Raw genomic sequence first — 19,238 nt, 5'->3', positions numbered from 1 at the left:
TCCTCTCATTTCACGCGACGTTTTACAACCAGCCTCTGCGACGGTCGACGTTCCCTCTTCGTCAGTTCATGAGGTCTACCAGGTCTTGGTTGTTGTTTCTTTGCATTTCCACCTCACAGTCACATCATCAACAGTGGACTTTGGCAGTCTTAAAGTGAGTAAAATGCTCATTAATTTGCTATTCAGGTCAAACAAAATGAATAGTCCACGTTCGAAGTCCAACCAACTGTGCTGTTAGTGATTCTCTGCTGACAACACAATACTGCCTGCCTCCTTTTGTTCTGATGGGCCTGGCTCTTGATCTGTTGGTCAGTTCCGCATTACATAGGGCTATCTGGGTACTTTTCATCAGGAAGTCTACATCTAATACCTCTCTTTCTTGTTCCACAATCCAACCAAATGACCACAGCACATGTGGCGGTCGTTACCTCATTCACCAGTATTAGTCCCCTCCCCTCCCAGTGGCAGACACAGTGATAGCACCTTCTACTTGGGTTAAATGTCGCCCATCCCTACCACGATAACAGCCATGCAGTAGCGTAACTGTTGGGGGCGGTGCGACCCGGGCTTTCCGACGCCGACGCCGACGCCGACGCCGCCAGACGGGCCAGAGCGGGCCGGTCGATACGGCGGGGCCCGGTGCTGGCGGCGGCGCTTGTTGGCGAGATTAAACTGCTAAATTAACAACAAGGGCCGCCGCCGCGGGAACACTGCCGCAGTCCCCGGGGCGCCGCCGCCCGCTGCCGCTCCTGCCACGGTCGCCAGCGACAAAACTCCGCTCTTTATGGCTCTCTCCGCCAACTCCATAGTCTTCACCCGAATGAGTTCCTCCTACAGCCTCAGATAGGTGTGCCAGCTCACACAGGAGTGACTACATCTGTATCTGCAAGGTTCAAATGGCTCTGAGCACTACGGGACTTAACAGCAGAGGTCATCAGTCCCCTAGAACTTACAACTGCTTAAACCTGACTAACGTAAGGACATCACACACATCCATTCCCGAGGCAGGATTCGAACCTGCGACCGTAGCGGTCGCGCGGTTCCAGACTGAATTATTTAGAACTGCTCAGCCACTCCGGCCGGCTATCTGGAAGGCGAACCAAATGTAAGGAGCAGATCATTTTGCATAATTTTTTTATTGGCGTAACTATTCTGTAGAGAGTCTATTTTTAAGATTCACACATATAAGTTGTGCCATAAATGTTAAAATACACTGCCAGAAAAATGTTAGTCTGCCTTGAAGGACGATGTCGATTTCGATCCGATGATGGCATATGCCACCTGGGGGTAAGCAGATGTACTGATGAAGGTTTCAGTATCGCCCGCCAACAGACAGAATACTGGCGTAGCTACCAGAGTGCCATCTGTACCTACCCTTTAAAAGGGAATGGTCATTTCTACAGCTTCTCTGAACATGCGCGTGTGATAGTGCTTCTCTACAGCCAGAACTTCCGTGTCGGCGAATTTTATTACGTGGTCGGTCTCATTTAGTGCGTGCTCTGCTACTGCCGATTTCTCCACATGCCCCAACCTGCAATGTCGCTTATGCTCTTAGATCGGCGAAGGAGAAAAGAGACCCACTTGCAATGTCGGGAATATACCGCATACCATGCACATGCGGAAAAGTTTATGTCGGAATGACTGGACGATCCATTAACACCAGGATCAAAGAGCATAAGTGACATTGCAGGTTGGGGCATGTGGAGAAATCGGCAGTGGCAGAGCACGCACTGAATGAGACCGACCACGTAGTAAAATTCGCTGATACGGAAGTTCTGGCTGTAGAGAAGCACTATCACACGCGCATGTTAAGAGAAGCTGTAGAAATACAAAAACACGCGAACAGTTTGAACAAGAAAGAGGAAAGCCTTAAGGTAAACGGATCCTGGCTTCCCGTACTGCAGCGAACGACCGTCGCAGGTAGCAAAAGGAGAACCGCACCGGAAATTACCGCGGAGAAGCCCTCGGACGTTGGCGCGCCAGGTACATATAGTCTGCGGCCGTTCACCAGTTCACCACCGGCAGTGGAGGGTGAAGCTTTGACAATGCCAGCCACTCGTGCTGGCGAAACGTCAGAAAAATCATTAGATGAACGTCGGCCAAAGAACCCGAGACAGAAGCCAATAGGCAGTTTGTCAACAAGTGGCCACGAAAGCCTTAACAATTTTGTAATGCTGGTATCAGTGGTCACGTAAACATTCTCACACTTGTAGACGAGGTTGTGGATGTCCACACAGCACAAACGTCCGCCATTGTATTGTAAGGACATCAGCTACGACACCACAGTTAAGAGGACTTGTGCGACTGGACGTGTCAACATTGAACTGCTGCGAACCGGTTATTAGCAGTGGGATTACGGGCAAGCATTCTTCTAGCCCATCTTCCACTCACGCTACAGTACCACGTGCACGACTCGAATGGTGCCGTGTGAGAATCACTTGGAAGATGAAATGACGCACCGTGGTCTTCAGCGATTATAGCAGATTCTGTCTACACGAAGATGATGGTCGTTTGATCGTACGACGTAGACTTGGTGAGCGCCGCCGCGTGGAGTGCATTTGTCCAAGACACAATGGCCCCACCCCAGGTTTTATGGTCTGTGGTGCGATGAGCTACAACTCTCGTTCACCTTTGGAGTTTCTGGAGAAGACGACCAGCACTCGGTACGTGCAGAATGTTTTTAGGCGCGTTCTTTTGCTGTTCTTCGAACAGGAAGATTATGTCTTGTTCCAACAGGATAATGCTCGTACAGACACTGCCAGTGAAACTCGACGTGCTCTGCAAGAAGTGCAGCAATTTCCGTGGCCAGCACGATCTCGGGACTTGCATCCAATCGAACATGTGTGTGATTTGTGGCTCGTCAACCATTAGCAGGCAGAGTCAGCGCCCGATGTGCTTCCCGTGGAGGACACACCACGTACTCATTTGGATGTTTCAGCATGAGTCGATACCTGCTACCTCTGAATCACTTGTGCTATTTATCTGTAAATGTAATCATGTAATGTACTCCATATGCACTGTTGCAACAATACATCTTGAGTGATCGGGAACCTCTAAAAGTTTTTTCTGGCAGTGTACGTCAAAACGGCGATTTACTGTACGGAGGTATGGCGCATCCGAGCGCTCGAATGCATTTGATGTAACGCTGTAATAGTTAGCGATGGAATAGGGGCCGTGTCAGTTTCGGATAGTAATGACAAAGGGTATTAGTATCGACTAAAAAGCTATGAACTGTTGTCTTCAGTCGTCGTTGGTCGTTGGGCTTTGTTTGTTTCGCTGCAGCTAATACAAATGTGGGTAATTAGTGACTGTTGAAAACACCCTGAAGATTGTTATACATGTTCAGCGAGTATCGACTTCCTTGAGGTTGGAAAAATGGTTGAACTCTTCAATTTGCTCATTTCGACAAGCCGTAATGTCACTGCCCATTTCTCCGGCCGGGATGGCCGAGCGGTTCTAGGCACCACAGTCTGGCACCGCGCTACCGCTACGGTCGCAGGTTCGAATCCTGCCTCGGGCATGGATGTGTGTGATGTCCTTAGGTTAGTTAGGTTTGAGTAGTTCTAAGTTCTATGGGACTGATGCCCTCAGAAGTTAAGTCCCATAGTGCTCAGAACCATTTGAACCATTTTTTGAACCACTGTCCATTTCGATGAGGTGTTGTGCTCGTTTCGATCAGGTGTTAAGCTCTTAGTGTACACCACTGAAATGTTACTCCTTTTGTCTATTTCATTGACGTATCATGCCGTTTCCGGATTTCGTTGAGGTGTTATACCTTTCCTTTCCTTTTTTGATAACATGGGCCCAATTGCACTACGTAATTTTTTGATGAGATTCTGTGCCTATTTGTCATTTTGATGAGGTTCAATGTCGTTCGGTCATTTCAGTAGGGTGTCATGCCATTGTCCCTCACCGAGCGAGGTGGCGCAGTGGCTAGCACACTGGACTCGCATTCGGGAGGACGACGGTTCAATCCCACGACCGACCATCCTGATTTAGGCTTTCCGTGATTTCCCTAAATCGCTCCAGGCAAATGCCGGGATGGTTCCTTTGAAAGGAGACGGTCGAGTTCCTTCCGCGTCCTTCCCTATTCCGATGAGACCGATGACCTCGCTGTCTGGTCTCCTCCCCCAAACAACCCAACCCATTGTCCCCTTTTGATGAAATTTTCTACCACTTAAACCATTTTTTTGTCGACCTCGTTAGTTAAGAGTTACATTTTGCAGGTGCTATTAACGATTACGACAGTGAGACGGCGAGACCAAGAATGGCTCCGGTGATTTCACTAGGACTGACTGAGCAGCTGATTGACTAAATGACTGACGGATCGTCCCGAGAGCGCGTCCCTGGTTACGAACAGGATACGCGCGACTAGGCGCTGCGGCCGGCGAGCCAGTTTTCAGACGATGCCGCCGCAGCTGGTATCATTAGAGCTGCTCTCACTCTCACACGAAATGCCGCCGCCGCGTCGGCACGCTTAACGATCGATTTCGGGATCGACTATCGCCCACGGCGGCCGCTCCTTTGTAAGACGGGCGCCGCGCCGCGCTCGGTCGGCCGCGCTCGCAATTGCCCGGCCGAGATAATAGCGCGCCGGCTAACAAGGGACGACCGGCCGCTAATGAATTTAATACCGGCCGGCCCGGACAAATTTACACCTGTGCCGCAGATTAACTGTGGCGCCAGGGTGCTGACGTGCGAGGAATCACGCCGTCACAGTCCGGCCGCGGGGGGTTTCAGAGGAACCGCGCGAGGGGTACACACCCCGAACCAGAAGTGGCCGCATTCGGCGTCCTGGATACAGGGATTAGCCACCTGCTTGATACGTCTCCACAAAAGCTACGTCCACCGTTTCCTCGGTGCACCTCCCTCCTTCGTATCGAATAACATTTCCGATTTTTCTCGTGTAGTCTATCGTCTCACGCGTTCTCCATAATCGTACGAAGTGCGACTCCTAATTAAATAAACTTCTGTATATACACGGTGGTTCTTTGATCGTGACCGGGCCAAATATCCCACGAAATACGCGTCAAACGAAGAAACTACAAAGAACGAAACATGTCTACCTTGAAAGGGGAAACTAGATGGCGCTATGGTTGGCCCGCTAGATGGCGCTGCCGTAGGTCAAACGGATATCAACTGCGTCTTTTTTTAAATAGGAACCCTCATTTTATATTACATATTCGTGTAGTACGTAAAGAAATATGAATGCTTTAGTTGGACCACTTTATCGCTTTGTGATAGATGCCGCTGTAATAGTCACAAACATATGGCTCACAATTTTAGACGAACAGTTGGTGTTTGGAAACAGATAACAATCGGATGGGGACAAGTCGGGATTGTATGAACCATGATCGTTGACAGTCTTCCCAAGGCGTTGGATTGTTGTAGGTGTCGCTACGCTTGTGCGTGGTGGAGAAGAGGGTGCCCCATGTGTGGACGAACACGATTACAGCGCGCTGTTTCTCGCGCACCGACACAGTTACGTTACACGCCGCCGTGTTACACGCTGCAATTCCGAGCCCTCTAGTGGCAGGGGGTTGAAAATATGTGGACACGAAGGATAAAGGTGTACAATGTTAATAACGTTTGTCTTATTTTTTAAAAAAAACTTAATAATTTTCACATAGAAAATTCGGAAGCAATACTTTTCAGCACGCCCTCAGAGATGGAAATCTGTAAATCTGCCATCACTGATTGTCTAGATTCGAAATCCCATGTGAAAACTTCATACAATGATATAACTGTGTAGTGACATTCAGGAGTATATGTCGATACTCTCTGAAAAATGTGTTGCATATATAGTAGAAAAGAAGTGATAAATCAAAACGTCATGCCTTATGCTGAAGAGTTACTGCAAAAATGAGTAAGCGATGAATTTTGCCTTTCATTTTTTTATATGGAATATAAGCAAGGAAATATTTCTAAAAGGTTTGAAATTGTGGGTAAATTTTATTGTAAGTTGCTAAGTGCTCTCATTCTCAAATACTCGACAATATTGTGGTGTCACCTCCAGACACCACACTTGCTAGGTGGTAGCCTTTAAATCATCCGCGGTCCGTTAGTATGCGTCGGACCCGCGTGTCGCCACTATCAGTGATTCCAGACCGAGCGCCGCCAAACGACAGGTCTAGTCTAGAGAGACTCCCTAGCACTCGTCCCAGTTGTACAGCCGACTTTGCTAGCGATGATTCACTGTCTACATACGCTATCATTTGCAGAGACGACAGTTTAGCATAGCCTTCAGCTACGTCATTTGCTACGACCTAGCAAGGCGCCATATTCAGTTACTATGTCTTCTGAACAGATAATATTGTGAATCATGTACCGTCAAGAGCGACGTTCATCATTAATGGATTAAAGTTAAGTATCAAACTAATTACGTCCGCTTTCTGAATTCTAATTCCTTGTCATGTTCCAGACCTCACGTCAGTATAGTTCTTTCCTCCTCACGCCAGCCTGCGTGAGCTAAAACGCGTGCATTTCGGCCTCCTCTAGTAACACGGTGTTGGCTCTTCTGCCAACCCAACAGATATAGTCTGGATATTTGAGCGCTCTGAGTTACCTTGTCTCAAAACATACATAGCACACAACTTATAACTGTAGTATTTGACTTATTGGGAAACTTTTAACGTACGATTATACCTCCTAGAGAGCGAATTACAACATTTTAATTTTTTAAATTCGGTCAGAAATTACATGAATTATTCAAAAACCTTTTTTTCGATTGGTAGCTGCTAGACAGGGAACCTGCAGCTGTGAGCGCACACCATGTAGCAGTTTAGTGACATACATTCTAAAATCTTGCAAGGGTGTTGCGTTTGCATATGAAATTTACCGGCTAGTTGTGGGTTGGACTTCCATAGCAGACAGCGTTTTCGTATTCGAGTGTTGTCTCTTTTGTAAGTGGGTTTTTTGCCCCTACTTTACTCCAGCATGAAATTCATTCTCGGATTCAACATTTTGGTTTTCTTTTCCTTGTGTCTGACTTTAACCTAACCTCTGATGTTACACACCCGGATGTCATAACCCGCGTTATAACGTTAGCATCCGCGCGAATCGCCTCAGCAGTTGCCGCATTGTAAACTGTGCCACAGCGCAAAGTTTGTGGCGTCTTGTGTGAGCGGCAGCTGACGGTGCCACTGCAGCGCGACAGCAGCTGTGCCGCCACTTTAGTGGCGCGTCAGTGATTGCGGATTCGCGCAGGACGGATGGACGATAGCTCCTGGCACTGCAGTTGTTTGTTACTTCACTGGCTACAAAATTGCTGGCAATAGTAAAAGGAGCGATGGCTTAATAGCCATACGCAAGACCAGAAATCCAAAAGTCAGATCTTCGTTCCTCAGTCGATCTTTGTGTCACCAGCCAGAAAATGCTGCTATCGGAGCACAAAAAAGGCGAAAATCATCCTCTTTAATAGACTTTCATACAAAAGTGAGAAAACAGCTGCGTCAATCGTTATTCCGCCTTCCTCACTAAAAATTTCGGTGTGCGAACATTTTTCCTCTGTTTTAACACAGAACATACTAAATCATTTTACCCAGTCTCTCCCTGTGGTTAAGCCTGCAATCTCAGCATCTCCTTCCCACTCCCAATGTCTCCACATGTCCCAGCGTCTTCTTTCTCTCCCATTGGTTTACAGTGTATCCCACCAGCATTGTCTCCTTTCTCAATTTCGCAATCTTCTTTTGCCTTTCTTTCCTGTTACCACTGTCTCCACCATACCACGGCAGCTCAAAAGTTCTAGGGGGCCCAACTATTCTCCCCTCCACACTCGCGTGATTAAAATTTCGCCGGCCGCGGTGGTCTAGCGGTTCTGGCGCTGCAGTCCGGAACCGCGGGACTGCTACGGTCGCAGGTTCGAATCCTGCCTCGGCCATGGTTGTGTGTGATGTCCTTAGGTTAGTTAGGTTTAAGTAGTTCTAAGTTCTAGGGGACTTATGACCTAAGATGTTGAGTCCCATAGTGCTCAGAGCCATTTGAACCATTTGATTAAAATTTCGTTCCAAAAGGCGCCCTTTCTCTACCTGCTAGTCTGGGAAGGACCAGACCTCCCAAGCCTATGTACATCTCCACTCACCTGCAACTTACATTTCCACTGTCTCCTCTCTCTTTTATTCCCACCACCTCTATCTCCAAGCATATGTCTTTCTCTTCGATTGCCACTGCCTCTAACTGACCGTCTCTCTCTCTCTCTCTCTCTCCCTCTCTCTCTCCCACAGCTATTGTCTTAACCCATTAGAGATAACTGCGACCCGCAGCGCAAAAACAACGGAAAACGGCTTTTAGCTGTGTTCTGCACAATTTCTAACACATATATAAATATCGTCTTAAGATCATTTGGTGAAAACTTCGACGAAATGACATGAACAAAAATTATAGAACTGACCATCTCGGTACATTTGGTACGTAAAATCGTGATTTTTCGGGGTTTGCTCAGGAACATATGATGTTTTTTTTTGGAAACCGCCTGTCTACCCTAGACCAAACTTAAAGCGAAAGAACCATGCGATTTACCTGGGCTGAAGGAATTGCGTAAGGTTTAAATTTTGACCCTGCACAATAGGATAGGTACAGCATGCCTTAGGTAAACAAATCGCTAGGCTGAGGGTTATCCAAAACACTTGACCTCTTTTGGATACAATAATTTTGAATATTAGAGCGCGTCATTGTAACTACTAAAACAGCTAAATTGTCGACGTTTCGACCGACTTGCTGCGGTCCTCTTTAGAGTGCTTCACTGCCCCCGCCCCCCCCCCCCCCCTTTCCTGAAGAGAATAGAGGATTGCAGCAGTTGGTCGAAACATGGACAGTTTTTATCTTTAAGTAGTTACATTGACACGGCCAAATACTCAGAATTATTTTATCCAAAATAACACCGGCCGTGGAAGTCTTACTAACTTGATTCTTTAACTCGGAGGACAATAGTCCCTGAGATATGAGCCCCTGAAAATCGCATTTCCGTGGGCGGCTTCTTGGAGCATATTATTTTGTATCTTGGATGGCAGTACACGGACCATTATCTGTCACTTGTTGTTGTGGTCTTCAGTCCACAGACTGGTTTGATGCAGCTCTCCATGCTACTCTATCCTGTGCAACCTTCTTCCAGTACCTACCGCAACCTACATCCTTCTGAATCTGTTTAGTGTATTCATCTCTTGGTCTCCCTCTACGATTTTTACCCTCCACGCTGCCCTCCAATACTAAATTGGTGATCCCTTGATGCCTCAGAACATGTCTTACCAACCGATCCCTTCTTGTAGTCAAGGTGTGCCACAAACTCCTCTTCTCCCCAATTCTATTCAATACCTCCTGATTAGTTATGTGATCTACCCATCTGATCTACAGCATTCTTCTGTAGCACCACATTTCGAAAGTTTCTATTCTCTTCTTGTCCAAACTATTTATCATCCATGTTTCACTTCCATACATGGCTACACTCCATATAAATACTTTCAGAAACGACTTCCTGACACTTAAATGTACACTCGATGTTAAAAAATTTCTCTTCTTCAGAAACGCTTTCCTTGCCATTGCCAGTCTACATTTTATATCCTCTCTGCTTCGACCATCATCAGTTATTTTGCTCCTTAACTACTTTAAGTGTCTCATTTCCTAATCTAATTCCCTCAGCATCACCTGACTTAGTTCGACTACATTCCATTATCCTCGTTTTGCTTTTGTTGATGTTCATCTTATATCCTCCCGTCAAGGCACTGTCCATTTCCTTCACTGTTACTTATCTGTCACTGTCACTTATCATCTGTCAGTTATCGCTTTTTTAACCTCTGCCAATGAAAAACGCTATCTAGCAATGTGACTCGGATTCCACGTTCAACTGCACGCCGCCCTTTAAGTGGTTGGGTAAGTCATTTCGGAAAGTCGAAAAAAGCATGGTCGTACCTATAGAACCATGCGTAGTTAAGCACTGTGGTATTAACCTTCGGGGAATACACAGGTTCACTCGTCCAAGAAAAGACGGTTGACGCCAACTAAACACCTTTAACACTTGATGTGACTAAACGTCCGCGCGACTTATCGATGACGGGCGAAGTACAAACGCCAGTGCAGAACGTAAACAGCTGCGCGCCCCTCTGCCGTAGTCCGGCGATTGGCCACCAGGGCGCGCTGTAGGACGACGTGACTAATGACGTCACGAAGGCGGCTGCGCCCCTGCCATGGCCACGCAGAGGTGGGGACACGACCGAGCGAGAGGGAAGCGTGGCGGGAGGAAGACGGGGAGAGAGAGAGAGGGAGAGAGAGAGAGAGAGAGAGAGAGAGAGAGCAAACGCTCAGCAGGAGGGCCGCAGGGCGGAAGGCGCGCGCTCCTCCAATCAGCGCGGAGAGGAGGGGGGTCGCCATTTTGACACCCGGAATAACTCGATTAGCGGCTCCGGCCATTACGCCGCTGAACAATTGCCGGTCGCGCCGCGCTGTCCGCGTTCCGAATATATTGCGCCGCCCTTCTGTTAACCAAATAATGCGCGATAAAGCCGCCCAACGCGACGGAAAATGTAGATAAGCGACTGCCAGTGTGTACGTTGTTCGCGATACGTCTACTGCTGCAGGGACTCAACGGAGCGACATCGCTCCATCACTGTTGACTATATGTATATGTATATGAGATGTGTGAGAAGTGTTTTCATTTTTTTTTCGAAAAATAGTTTCCTTCGGCAGCTATACACCGACGGAGTCGTTCTTCCCAGTCTTGATAGCAGCGCTCCAAGATTTCAACTGGTAGGGCATTTAAATGTCGGTCACATGGAATGTAGTCGAATTAAGTCGGGTGATGCTGAGGGAATTAGATTAGGAAATGAGACACTTAAAGTAGTACTGGAATTTTGCTATTTGGGAAGCAAAATAACTGATGATGGTCGAAGTAGAGAGGATATAAAATGTAAATCGGCAGTGGCAAGGAAAGCGTTTCTGATGAAGAGAAATTTATTAACATCGAGTATAGATTTAAGTGTCAGGAAGTCATTTCTGAAAGTATTTGTATGGAGTGTAGCCATGTATGGTAGTGAAACATGGGCAAGAAGAGAATTGAAGCTTTTGAAACGTGGTGCTACAGAAGAATGCTGAAGATTATATGGGTAGATCACATAACTAATGAGGAGGTATTGAACAGAATTGAAGAGAAGAGAAATTTGTGGCACAACTTGACTAGAAGAAGGGATCGGTTGGTAGGACATGTGTTGAGGCATCAAGGGATCACCAATTTAGTATTGGAGGGCAGCGTGGAGGGTAAAAATCGTAGAGAGAGACGAAGAGATGAATACACCAAGCAGATTCCGAAGGATGTAGGCTGCAGTAGGTACTGGGAGATGAAGAAGCTTGCACAGGATAGAGTAGCATGGAGAGCTGCATCAAACCAGTCTCAGAACTGAAGACCACAACAACAACATTCTTTTCAAGTGTTCTCCAGGGTCCAAAACTGACGTCCCTTTAAGACATTTTTTTTAATTTCGGGAAAAGAGAAAAGTCACAAGGATAGATGAGGTGAATAAGAAAGAAGAAATGTGTTTTGAGGTTAAAAATTCCGTGATGTACGAGGCCGTGTGATATGAGGCGTTTTCACGATGCTGATCCATTTGTATACAATGGCCGGTCTCACTCGATTCACCCTTTCCCTGAGGCTTTCAACACTTGATTGACAGGTTGTCCTGGAGGAACAAATTCTTTACACACGAGACCCCTAATCTCAAGAAAAGTAAATCAGCATTGTTTTGATCACTGATTTGCTCATTCCAGCTTTTCTTGGTCGAGGAAATTTCCCGTCGTGCCACTCCTCACATTACCGATCTGTCTCAGGAACGCACTCAGAAACCCAGTATTCATCACTGTCATTACATGACTCAACCATTTGTGGTCATTGGCAATCCTCTCAAGAAGGTCTACTCACACTTTTCTTCAATTGTCCAGCTCAGTTGTGAAGTTTTTAGGCACAATTTTGGCACAAACCTTTCGCACGTTCAAAACTTCGGTCAAAATTTGATGTACGGTGAAAGTTTTTAAGTTTAACAGGTCACTGATCATCCTCATAGTTAAACGACGGTCTGACCTCACAAAAGTACCTACCCGTTAGTCGGTTTATGAAGTTGAAGGTCTCCCTGAGCTAGATTCATCTTCGACGTGTTCTCGGCCTTCAGAAAACGGCATGTGCGAATATCTTACGTCCTTGGTAAAGAATGTTCCCCTTAGGCCCATTTCAACTTTTCAAATGTCACTTTCGCGAATTCCTTAAGTTTAACACAAAACTTGATTGCATAATGTCGCTCCAAAAACCGCAGTTCCATTTTCGTATCACACAACAAAAACACAACTACAGTGATGGCGCTCTCGAGAATCACGTGGTGGCTTTACGAACGTGACTGAGCATCTAGAAGCGATGAGCATGTAGAACAACACGGCGTTGCCAGATCGGTCACAGTGTCATCAGTCTCCCTACTTTCCTCACACACCTCCTACATACATACGATCTAGCAGGCAGTCTGAAACATGTGATACACTTCGCTTACAATGACTGTAACGAATTGCGGGAAGACCTGCAGAGCAGAAGTGGGAACTGACCCTCGACGTAAACAAATAAAGCGTCATCGCAAGTCGTTTTGCTCAGTGCTGAGCAAACCAAGCGTCTCCATCCTGGACTGTTACCAGCTTCTCTGTACGCCCCGGTAGCTGAGTGGTCAGCACGACAGAATGTCAATCCTAATGGCCCGGGTTCGCTTCACAGCTGGGTCGGGGATTTTCTCCGCTAAGGACTGGGTGTTGTGTTGTCCTAATCATCATCATTTCATCCCCATCGACGCGCAAGTCATCGAACTGGCGTCAAATCGAAAGATTTGCACCCGGCGAACGGTCTACCCGACGGGAGGCCCTAGTCACACGACATTTACATTTTCTACATCTACATCGATACTCTGCAAATTACATTTAAGTTCCTGGCAGAAGGTTCATCGAACCACCTTCACAATTCTCTTTTATTCCGATCTCGTATAGTACGCGCAAAAAACGAACACGTATATCTTTCAGTACGTGCTCTGATTGCCCTTATTTTATCGTGGTGATCATTTCTCCCTATGTAGATGGGTGTCAGCAAAATATTTTCGCATTCGGAGGAGAAAGCTGGTGATTGAAATTTTGTGAGAAGATTCAAAAAATGGTTCAAATAGCTCTGAGTACTATGGGACTTAACAGCTATGGTCATCAGTCCCCTAGAACTTAGAACTACGTGAACCTAACTAACCTAAGGACGTCACACAACACCCAGTCATCACGAGGCAGAGAAAATCCCTGACCCCGCCGGGAATCGAACCCGGGAACCCGGGCGTGGGAAGCGAGAACGCTACCGCACGACCACGAGCTGCGGACTGAGAAGATTCCGTCGCAATGAAAAGCGCCTTTCTTTTAATGATATCCAGCCGAAATCCTGTATCATTTCTGTGACGCTCTCTCCCATATTTCACGATAATATAAAACGTGCTGCCATTCTTTGAACTATTTCGATGTTCTCCGTCAGTCCTATCTGGTAAGGACCCCACACCGCGCAGCAGTATTCTAAAAGGGGACGGACAAGCGTAGTGTAGGCAGTCTCCTTAGTAGGTCTGTTACATTTTCTAAGTGTCCTGCCAATAAAACGCAGTCTTTGGTTAGCCACATCTTCTATGTGTTCCTTCAAATTTAAGCTGTTCGTAATTGTAATACCTAGGTATTTAGTTGAATTTACGGCTTTTAGATTCGACTAATTTATCGTGTAACCGAAGTTTGAGTTCCTTTTAGCACTCATGTGGATGACCGCACACTTTTCGTTATTTAGGGTCAACTGCCACTTTTCGCACCACTCCGATATTTCTTCTAAATCCTTTTGCGGTTTGTTTTGATCTTCTGGTGACTTTATTATTCGATAAACGACAGCGTCATCTGCAAAGAACCGAAGACGGCTGCTCAGACTGTCTCCCAAATCGTGTATACAGATAAGGAACAGGAAATCACAATTCCAGCCACATAACTGAGACGATATTCCATAAGCACTCAATTTGACTACAAGGCGCTTGTGTGGTACAGTGTCAAAAGCCTTCCGGAAATCCAGAAATACTGAATCGATCTGAAATACATTGTCAATAGCACTCAACACTTCATGTGAATAAAGAGATAGTTGTGTTTCACAGGAACGATGTTTTCTAAACCCATGTTGAATGTGTGTCAATAGACAGTTTTTTTTTCGAGGTAATTCATAATGTCCGAACACAATATATGTTCCAAAATCCAGCGGCATATCGACGTTAACGATATGGGCCTGTAATTTAGTGGATTACTCCTACTACCTTTCTTGAATATTGGTGTGCCCTGTGCAACTTTCCACTCTTTTGGTACGGATCTTTCGTCGGGCGAACGGTTGTATATGATTGTTAAGTATGGAGCTATTGCATCAGCATACTCCGCAAGGAACCTAATTGGTATACAGTCTGCACCAGAAGACTTGCTTTTATTAAGTGATTTAAGTTGCTTCACTACTCCGAGGATATTTACTTCTACGTTATTCATGTTGGCAGCTGTTCTCGATTTGAATTCTGGAATGTTTACTCCGTCTTCTTTTGTGAAGGCATTTCGGAAGGCTGTGTTTAGTAAATCTGCTTTGGCAGCGCTGTCTTCGATAGTATCTCCATTGCTATCGCGCAGAGAAGGCATTGATTGTTTCTTGCCGCTAACATACTTCACATACGACCAGAATCGCTTTGGATTTTCTGCCAGGTTTCGAGACAAAGTTTCGTTGTGGAACTGTTATAAACATCTCGCATTGAAGTCCGCGCTAAATTTCGAGCTTCTGTAAAAGATCGCCAATCTTGGGGATTTTGCGTCTGTTTAAATTTGGCATGTTTGTTTCGTTGTTTCTGCAACAGTGTTCTAAAACGTTTTGTGTACCAAGGAGGATCAGCTCCGTCGATTGTTAATTTTCGCGCGAGATCGATTCCTGGGGCTGATATCTTGCTAGTGTGCTGTTTCTGAGGTCACGCTGGTGATGCTTCCGTGTTAGACAGCGGAGTATGTACGCAAACGTAAATATGTAAAGAAGGAATGGAAGACGCAATAAAACTAGGTGAAAGGCTGAGGGCGAAAAAAGGAAAAGAAAGCTGGCAAAATGATACGGATCTTTTTCGTAATGATTTCATTACGTCCGTGTTGTATTCTCTCTCTCTCTTTCTCTCTCTCTCTCTCTCTTACGCATCCCTCTCGAAGTTTCAACACACACACACACACACACACACACACACACACACACACACTCACACACACAGAGGCGCGCGCGCGTGCTGAAAAGGGGTTTGCTGACAGAACGTAACAGGGGTGTAGAAATTGAATGTATTGGCTTATTTGCATAGGAAGAGAGACAGAAATAGATAAACGTGTGATATTTGATTGATATTCTGACAAAGGGGCTCTATTAGTTGTTGTAGTTGTTGTAGAGCATTCAGGTCAACGGGCTTCGTGTGTAATGTCAAACAAGTTGATGGAATGTAGGGTACCCCAAGTGGAGGGCACACACGTTTGTCGGGCGCAGCTGCCGATGCTGTTCTAAACGGCGGTGCAAACATCACCACCAATTGTGGATCTGACAGTTTAATTCGTAACACCAACAGCACCTGGCCATCAGCTCTAATAGCACTGAGTGATTGAGTACGCACTGCTTTGGACCTCCCCATGAATCACAGTGGCTCTGTTGAGTACGCGTTCCATTACGGCGCTTGTTTCTTATCAGGTACTCGTAGTTCAAATACACCGACGGAAAAAAAAATCACAACACCTAGAAGAAGTTGCGCGACATGAAAGGAAGTTGGTAGCCGTGTTTCTGCTACCGAAAGATGAATTCTATTAAAATTTTCCGGCAGTCGCATCAGAGTGGCGCTACTTGCGTCATTATGAGAATGCATAATCAGGTTTGCTTTAAATACACTACTGGCCATTAAAATTGCTAGACTACGAAGTTGACGTGCTACAGACGCGAAATTTAACCGACAGGAAGAAGATGCTGTGATATGTAAATGATTAGCTTTTCAGATCATTCACACAAGGTTGGCGCCGGTGGCGACACCTACAACGTGCTGACATGAGGAAAGTTTCCAACCGATTTCTCATACACAAACAGCAGTTGACCGACATTGCCTGGTGAAACGTTGCTGTGTTGCCTCGTGTAAGGAGGAGAAATGCGTACCATCACGTTCCCGACTTTGATAAAGGTCGGAATGTAGCCTATCGCGATTGCGGTTTATCGTATCGCGACATTGCTGCTCGCGTTGGTCGAGATCCAATGACTGTTAGCAGAATATGGAATCGGTGGGTTCAGGAGGGTAATACGGAACGCCGTGCTGGATCCCAACGACCCCGTATCACTAGCAGTCGAGATGACAGGCATCTTATCCGCATGGCTGTAACGGAGGCAGCCATGCCTCGATCCCTGACTCAACAGATGGGGACATTTGCAAGACAACAACCATCTGCACGAACAGTTCGACGACGTTTGCAGCAGCATGGACTATCAGCTCGGAGACGATGGCTGCGGTTACCCTCGACGCTGCATCACACACAGGAGCGCCTGCGATGGTGTACTCAACGACGAACCTGGGTGCACGAATGACAAAACGTCATTTTTCGGATGAATCCAGTTCTGTTTACAGCACCATGATGGTCGCATCCGTGTTTGGCGACATCGCGGTGAACGCACATTGGAAGCGTGTATTCGTCGTCACCATACTGGGGGTATCACCCGGCGTGATGGTATGGGGTGCCAAGGGTTACACGTCTCGGTCACCTCTTGTTCGCATTGACGGCACTTTTAACAGTGGACGTTAAATTTGAGATGTGTTGCGACTCGTGGCTCTACCCTTCATTCGATCCCTGCGAAAGCCTACATTTCAGCAGGATAATGCACGACCGCATGCTGCAGGTCCTGTACGGGCCTTTCTGGATACAGAAAATGTTCGACTACCGCCCTGGCCAGCACATTCTCCAGATCTCTCACCAATTGAAAACGTCTGGTCAATGGTCACCGAGCAACTGGCTCGTCACAATACGCCAGTCACTACTCTTGATGAACTGTGGTATCGTGTTGAAGCTGCATGTGCAGCTGTATCTGTACACGCCATCCAAGCTCTGTTTGACTCAATGCCCAGGTGTATCAAGGCCGTTATTACGGCCAGAGGTGGTTGTTCTGGGTACTGATTTCTCAGGATCTATGCACCGAAATTGCGTGAAAATGTAATCACATATCAGTTCTAGTATAATATATTTGTCCAATGAATACCCGTTTATCACCTGCATTTCTTCTTGGTGTAGCAATTTTAATGGCCAGTAGTATAATACCATTCATGGACAGCATTCCAGGGGGCGTTTTCAGCAGGATAACGCTCGTCCACATACCGCTGTTGAAACCCTACATTCTCGTGTTCATTTTGCCTGTTCGATCACCAAATCTGTCTTCAATCTAGGACATCTGGGTCGTCATTGGACGACAGCTCCAGCGTCGTCCACAAGCAGTATTAATTCGTCCCTGTATTGACGGACCAAGTGCAAAAGGTATGGAACTTCATCCCAGAAACGGTCGTCGGGCATCATTTCAACACAATGCATGCACGTTTTTATGGTTGCATTCGACATTCTGTCAGTTTCATCAATTATTAGTATACGATAATTTCACATTTGCAATTACCTACCTCGCACTTACATTAACTTATGATCTTGCATTGTTAACTGATCACATATGTTACATAGACAAATGTATTCCCGAAATTTTATTACTATACATTAAGTTATTTTTTTGATATTGCCATTTTTTTCGTCAGTAAATTTGTTTAGTTAGGTAGTAAATCAAATGTTCCATACAAAGTGTAATCATAAAGCTTGAATTATCACATAGAAAAATTGAAGATAGTGTGTTCACACTTTGCTTGTTTTCAGCTTTTGAGGTGATAAAACTTTATCATTGCCCATAGTATGTGATGTTTTACGACAGATAGCTTTCATCATCACACACTTCATTCTTCACGGTTCCTTGTCATCTGTACGATTTGGTTGTAGCTGCTACCCTTCATTCCACTGATAACTATTGGTAATATGGACATTTTGGGCCTGACTCTTGATTTTTTCCCTACAAATTTTCCGTTAAAGATTTTTTTATGCCGTATTTCTTGAAATTTTCTCAGCGGATAGAATATTCCATCATTTCTTGAGCGTGTATCCGGGGTATTCTTAATTCTTATTCCGAATTCTTAAAGAGAATGGATGAACGGTTGTCAGCTGAAATATCGGAACAAGACTTAAGAATAAGAAAATCAAGGATGCACGTCAGGAAAATGAAGGACTTCCTTTATGAATCTGTTACGGCGAATTAGGTGACTTCTTCATTTAGTTTATCTTGTCTGCATCATGTTAGTCAATGTCATTTTCTCTTTAACTACTTTTCATACTTCTTCATTAGATTTCCATTCAGTCTAAGATGTTTTTGTGGCTCTGTTGCATATCCACATCTCTTTTGCTTCAAACATTTTTTTACCTTGTTACACGAGAGTCCACCCTTTACAAAAATAATATAAAACTGCCCAAATAAATGTTTTGATGTATTTCTTCCTTGTTTTTATATTAAGATTGTTGTTTGTTAATAAATTACTCAGATTTCCGTATGCTTATTTACTCATTGCAACTGTTCTTCTCGTATTTTGTTGTTCTTCTCAAGTATCAAAATTCATTTATTTGCGTTAGTGTTGTCCTTGCTATCTTAATGCCTTGTCTGTTCAAGTCGTCAGCCACCATTAATTTAGTCTACCTGGCGATTATTTTCAGTTGTGGCTATCCAAATTATAAAACATAATTTTAGTACATATTAATGATCGACAAAAATGCAGTATGAGACGTAGCCGCCATGCTGCACTCAAAACTTTAAATTATCTTAGCCACTTTGTTTACTAATCAGAGCTGCGTTTCACATTACGTCTTTATATCATTTTCAAAGGCATATATATATATATATATATATATATATATATATATATATATATGCGTTTCAAAATTATGTATAATCGGAACGCGTAATGCAGGTCTAATCAATAAACAGTGTAGCTAAGACAACTTGAAAAAAATGAGTTTTAATATACTGTTTATGTTCTCCGAATCTGCTAAGACTATGCTGTGTCAGCAAACGGATTGTTAATCAGTCTTTTACCTCTTTGTTTTTCTCTTTTTCTGTG

The 19,238-nt window shown here is 45.3% G+C and overlaps 1 protein-coding gene across 1 annotated transcript in view; it reads left to right on the top strand.

Moving 5' to 3' along the window:
- The window catches only part of LOC126106146 (visual system homeobox 2-like), a 660,811-nt gene that overhangs the window by 479,922 nt on the left and 161,651 nt on the right, over nucleotides 1-19,238 (top strand). The gene's annotated exons all lie outside the window — the stretch shown is intronic.

This window comes from Schistocerca cancellata, chromosome 10 (genome assembly GCF_023864275.1).
Source record: "Schistocerca cancellata isolate TAMUIC-IGC-003103 chromosome 10, iqSchCanc2.1, whole genome shotgun sequence".
Classification (NCBI taxonomy): domain Eukaryota; kingdom Metazoa; phylum Arthropoda; class Insecta; order Orthoptera; family Acrididae; genus Schistocerca; species Schistocerca cancellata.
The sequence above is the reverse complement of the archived record's forward strand: the minus strand, read 5'-3'. Positions and strand labels throughout refer to the sequence as shown.